This window comes from Zalophus californianus, chromosome X, assembly GCF_009762305.2.
Source record: "Zalophus californianus isolate mZalCal1 chromosome X, mZalCal1.pri.v2, whole genome shotgun sequence".
NCBI lineage: Eukaryota > Metazoa > Chordata > Mammalia > Carnivora > Otariidae > Zalophus > Zalophus californianus.
The window spans coordinates 49,959,561-49,965,560 of record NC_045612.1 but is presented as its reverse complement, the minus strand read 5'-3'; the positions used below and the strand labels follow the sequence as shown (position 1 = coordinate 49,965,560).

At 39.9% G+C, this 6,000-nt stretch overlaps 1 pseudogene; it reads left to right on the top strand.

Moving 5' to 3' along the window:
- The first annotated feature begins 3,023 nt into the window (after positions 1–3,023).
- On the top strand, positions 3,024–4,155 carry LOC113931416 (annotated as a pseudogene).
- The last annotated feature ends 1,845 nt before the right edge of the window (positions 4,156–6,000 follow it).

Sequence of the window (6,000 nt, the reverse complement as noted above, 5' to 3'; positions counted from 1 at the left end):
TTTAGAATGGACAGAGAGATGCAGAGCTTCCAAGACTGGCAGAAATTAAAAGAATATGTGACCACTAAGCTGGCCCTGCAAGAAATATTAAGGGAGGTTCTATAAAAGGAGAAAGACCCCAAGAGTGATATACAACAGACATTTACAGGGACAGTCTATAAAAACAAGGTCTTCACAGGCAACATGATGACAATAAATTCATGTCTTTCAATAATCACTCTCAACGTGAATGGCCTAAATGCTCTCGTAAAATGGCACAAGGTTGCAGATTGGATAAAAAGACAGGACCCACCCATATGCTGTCTACAAGAGACTCATTTTGAACCTAAAGATACATCCAGACTGAAAGTGAAGGGATGGAAATCCATCTTCCATGCCAATGGACCTCAAAAGAAAGCTGGGGTAGCAATTCTTATATCAGACAAATTAGATTTTAAGCTAAAGACTGTAGTTAGAGACACAGAAGGACACTATATCATTCTTAAAGGGTCTATCCAACAAGAAGATCTAACAATTGTAAATATCTATGCCCCCGACATGGGAGCAGCCATCTACATAAGCGAACTGTTAACCAAAATAAAAAGTCATATTGATACGTTAAATTTAGGAGACCTCAATACTCCACTCTCAGCAATAGACAGATCATCTAAGCAGGAAATCAACAAAGAAACAAGAGCTTTGAATGACACACTGGACCAGATGGACCTCATTGGTATATAGAGAACATTCCACCCTAAAACAATAGAATACTCCTTCTTCTCGAGCGCACATGGAACTTTCTCCAGAATAGACCACATACTGGGTCACAAATCAGGTCTCAACCAATACCAAAAGACTGAGATTATTCCTGGCATATTCTCAGACCATAATGCTTTAAAACTGGAACTCAATCACAAGAAAAAATTTGGCAGAAATTCAAACACTTGGAAGCTAAAGACCAGTCTGCTCAAGAATGTTTGGGTCAACCAGGAAATCAAAGAAGAACTTAAACAATTCATGGAAACCAATGAGAACAAAAACACATTGGTCCAAAACCTATGGGATATTGCAAAGGCAGTCCGAAAGGGGAAATACATAGCCATCCAAGCCTCACTCAAAAAAAATAGAAAAATCCCAAATTCACCAACTAACTCTACACCTTAAAGAACTACAGAAAAAGCAACAAATGATGCCTAAGCCACGCATTAGAAGATAAATAATTAAGATTAGAATAGAGATCAATGAATTAGAAACCAGAAACATAGTAGATCAGATAAATGAAACTAGAAGCTGGTTCTTTGAAAGAATAACACTGATAAAGCACTGGCCTGACTAATCACAAGAAAAGAGAAAGGACCCAAATTAATAAAATTATGAATGAAAGGGGAGAGATCATGATTAACACTAAGGAAATAGAAACAATTATTAGAAATTATTATCAACAACTATATGCCAATAAACTGAACAATCTGGATGAAATGGATGCCTTCCTGGAAACCTATAAACTGCCAATACTGAAACAGGAAGAAATTGACAACCTGAATAGGCCAATAACCAGTAACGAGATTGAAGCAGTGATCAAACACCTCCCAAAAAACAAGAGTCCAGGGCCTGATGGATTCCCTGGGGAATTCTACCAAACATTCAAAGAAGAAATTATACCTATTCTCCTGAAGCTGTTTCAAAAAATAGAAACAGAAGGAAAGCTTCCAGACTCATTCTATGAGGCCAGCATTATCTGAATCCCCAAACCAGGCAAAGATCCCATCAGAAAGGAGAATTTCAGACCGATATCCCTGATGAATATGGATTCCAAAATCCTCATCAAAATCCTAGCTAATAGGATCCAACAATACATTAAAAGGATCATCTACCACAACTAAGTGTGATTTATCCCCAGGATGCAAGCATGGTTCAACATTCACAAATCAATCAGTGTGATAGAACACATTAATAAAAGGAGAGAGAAGAACCATATGGTCCTCTCAATTCATGCAGAAAAAGCATTTGACAAAATACAGCATCCTTTTCTGAATAAAACTCTTCAGAGTATAGGGATAGAGGGAACATTCCTCAAGTTCATAAAATCCATCTATGAAAAACCCACAGCAAACATCATCCTCAATGGGGAAAAGATGAGAGCCTTTCCCTTAAGATTAGGAACAGGGCAAGGATGCCCACTCTTCACCACTATTGTTCAACATAGTACTAGAAGTCCTAGCAACAGCAATCAGACAACAAAAAGAAATAAAACGCATTCAAATTGGCAAAGAAGAAGTCAAACTCTCTTTTTTCACAGATGACATGATACTTTATGTGGAAAACCCAAAAGTCTCCACCGCCAAATTACTAGAACTCATACAGAAATTCAGTAATGTGGCAGGACACAAAATCAATGCTCAGAAATCAGTTGCTTTCTTATACACTACCAATGCAACTATAGAACGAGAAATTAGAGAAAGAATTCCATTTACAATAGCACCAAAAACCATAAAATACCTCCGAATAAACCTAACCAAAGAGGTAAAGAATCTATACTCTAGGAAGTACAGAACAGTCATGAAAGAAATTGAAGTAGACACAAAAAGATGGATAGACATTCCATGCTCATGGACCAGAAGAATAAAGTGTTAAAATGTTTATGCTAGAACCCTGCAGGCGGCTTTAGCGGAATGGGTGCCTCCGCCCCCAGCTAAACAAGGGCCGGGTCCGGCGCCGTCCAAAGGCAAGGTGGAAGCGGGGTGGGCAGGCTGGAAGCTAGTCCTGGCCCCAAGTAGACCCCCTTTTGGCCAGGCCAACTGCCCCAGCTGCCGCCCCCAGCCCATGACCCCACGGTGCAGCCCAGGCAACAGAGAGGCTGTCCTTGCTGAGGAAGGCTGGGAGGGCACCGGTGGCGAGCTGTCGGCCAGCGAGCGGCCTTCAAGCAGTCCCTTTTGCCACCTCCTTCTGCTCGCCTCTCGCGGCTGTGCATTTCTTCCTTTTCCTTTGTCTCTTACCCCCTTTCTGGTGTGAGGATTATTGGTGAACAAAAATGCAGCCTCAAGATGGCTGATGGCAACAAGAATGTGCAGGTAGACGACTTACTGGCACCAGCCTATGAGGGCTATGAGTCCATGGAGCTCGCCTGCCCGCCAAGAGCAATGGCCACGTAGCCATGGGCGTTGGGTACCACATGTTCCTCTGGGGCGGCTAGAAGAGTAATCAAGTCAGAGGATTATATGACTTTTACCTGCCTAGAGAAGAACTATGGATCTACAGTATGGAGCCTGGAAGATGGAAAAAAATTAACAGGGAAGGAGATGTTCCTCCTTCCATGTGAGGAAGCTGTGCTGTGTGTGTAGACAGGGTGCTCTACTTGTTTGGAGGACACCATTCAAGAGGCAATACAAATAAGTTCTACATGCTGGATTCAAGGTCTGTTGACAGAGTATTACAGTGGGAAAGGATTGATTGCTGAGGCATTCCTCCATCATCAAAGGACAAACTTGGTATCTGGGTATATAAAAACAAGTTAATATTTTTTGGAGGTTATGGATACTTACCTGAAGATAAAGTATTGGAAACTTTTGAATTTGATGAAACATCTTTTTGGAATTCAAGCCACCCAAGAGGATGGAATGATCATGTACATATTTTCGACACTGAAACATTTATCTGGAGTCAGCCTATGACTACTGATGCTAGAATGAATGATCTTCACTATCTTAATCTGGACATATGGGAGTGGAATGAATTAATTCCACAAGGCATATGCCCAGTTGGCCAATCTTGGCACCCACTAACACCAGTTTCTTCAGATCATCTCTTTCTCTTTGGAGGATTTACCACTGATAAACAGCCACTAAGTGATGCCTGGACTTACTGCATCAGTAAAAATGAATGGATACAGTTTAATCATCCCTATACTGAAAAAACAAAATTATGGCATACAGCTTGTGCCAGTGACAAGAAGTAATTGTGTTTGGTGGGTGTGCCAATAACTTTCTTGTCCATCACAGAGCTGCACACAGTAATGAAATACTTACATTTCCAGTTCAACCAAAATCTCTTGTAAGGCAAAGCTTAAAAGCAGTCGTTTGCTTTAAAGAAATGGTAGCCAACACATGGAACTGCCTTCCAAAACATGTACTTCACAGTGTTAATCAGAGGTTTGGTAGTAACACTTCAGGATCTTAAGGCTTCATAGATAATGCCTCTGATCACCTTGCATGGACAGAAATTCTGTAAACATCAGAAGGTGGCATCATTTGTATAATTATATGTATTGTTGTAGTTTGCAGCTTTTTGGTTTTAATGTGCATGTGAATGGCCTAGAGAACCTATTTTTATGTCTAAAGTTTACAATAAATATATTTAACACCAAAAAATAAGTCTACGCTACCCAGAGTAATCTATACCTTCAATGCCATCTCGATCAAAATTCCAATGACATTTTTCAAAGTATCGGAACAAACAATCTCAAAATTTATATGGAATCAGAAAAGACCCCAAATGGCCAAGGAAATGTTGAAAAAAAAAAAAAGCTGGGAGCATCACGTTGCCTGATTTCAAGCTATATTACAAAACAGTGATCACCAAGACAGCATGGTACTGGCACAAAAACAGACATATAGAGCAATGGAACAGAAAAGATATGGACCCTCAACTCTATGGTCAAATAATCTCTGACAAAGCAGGAAAAATATGCAATGGAGAAAAGACAGTCTCTTTAATAAATGGTGCTAGGAAAATTGGACAGCCACATGCAGTAGAATGAAACTCGACCATTCCCTAACACCATAGGCAAAGATAAACTCAAAATGGATGAAAAACCTTAATGTGAGACAGAAATCCATCAAAATCCTAGAGGAGAACATAGGCAGTAACTTCTTTGACATCAGCCACAGCAAGTTCTTTCAAGATACATCTCCAAAAGCTAGTGAAACAAAAGCAAAAATGAAGTTTTGGGACTTCATCAGTCAACCAAACAAAGAGGCAACCCACAGAATGGGAGAAGATATATGCAAATCATACTACAGATAAAGGGCTGGTATCCAAGATCTGTAAAGAACTTCTCAAACTCAACACCAAAAAAACAAATAATCAAGTCAAAAAATGGGCAGAATACATGAACAGACACTTCTCTGAAGATGACATACAAATCGCTAACAGACACATGAAAATATGTTCATCATCATTAGCCATCAGGGAAATTCAAATCAAAACCACATTGAGATACCACCTTATACCAGTTAGAATGGCAAAAATTGACAAGGCAAGAAACAAAAGACGTTGGAGAGGTTGTGAAGAAAGGGAAACACTCTTACACTGTTGGTGGGAATGCAAGTTGGTACAGCCACTTTGGAAAACAGTGTGGAGGTTCCTCATAGAGCTACCCTATGACCCAGCAATTGCACTCCTGGGTATTTACCCCAAAGACACAGATGTAGTGAAAAGAAGGACCATATGCACCCCAATGTTCATAGCAGCAATATCCACAATAGTGAAACTGTGGAAAGAGCTGAGATGCCCTTCAACAGATGAATGGATAAAGAAGATGTGGTCCATATATACAATGGACTATTACTCAGCCATCAGAAAGGATGAATACCCAACTTTTACCTCAACATGGATGGGACTGGAGGAGATTATGCTAAGTGAAATAAGTCAATCAGAGAAAGTCAATTATCATATGGTTTCACTTATTTGTGGAACTTAAGGTATAGCATGGAGGACATTAGGAGAAGGAAGGGAGAAATGAAGGGGGGGAAATCGGAGGGAGAGATGAAACATGAGAGACTATGAACTCTGAGAAACAAACAGGGTTTTAGAGAGGAGGGGGCTGGGGGAATGGATTAGCCCACTGATGGGTATTAAGGAGGGCACATACTACATGGAGCTCTGGGTGTTATACGAAAACAATGGATTTTGGATTACCACATCAAAAACTAATGATGATTGTATAGTGACTAACATAACATAATAAAGTAAAATTAAAAAAGAAAAAAAGAAAGCAGAATTTCAGAGATCACTTCTTATAAG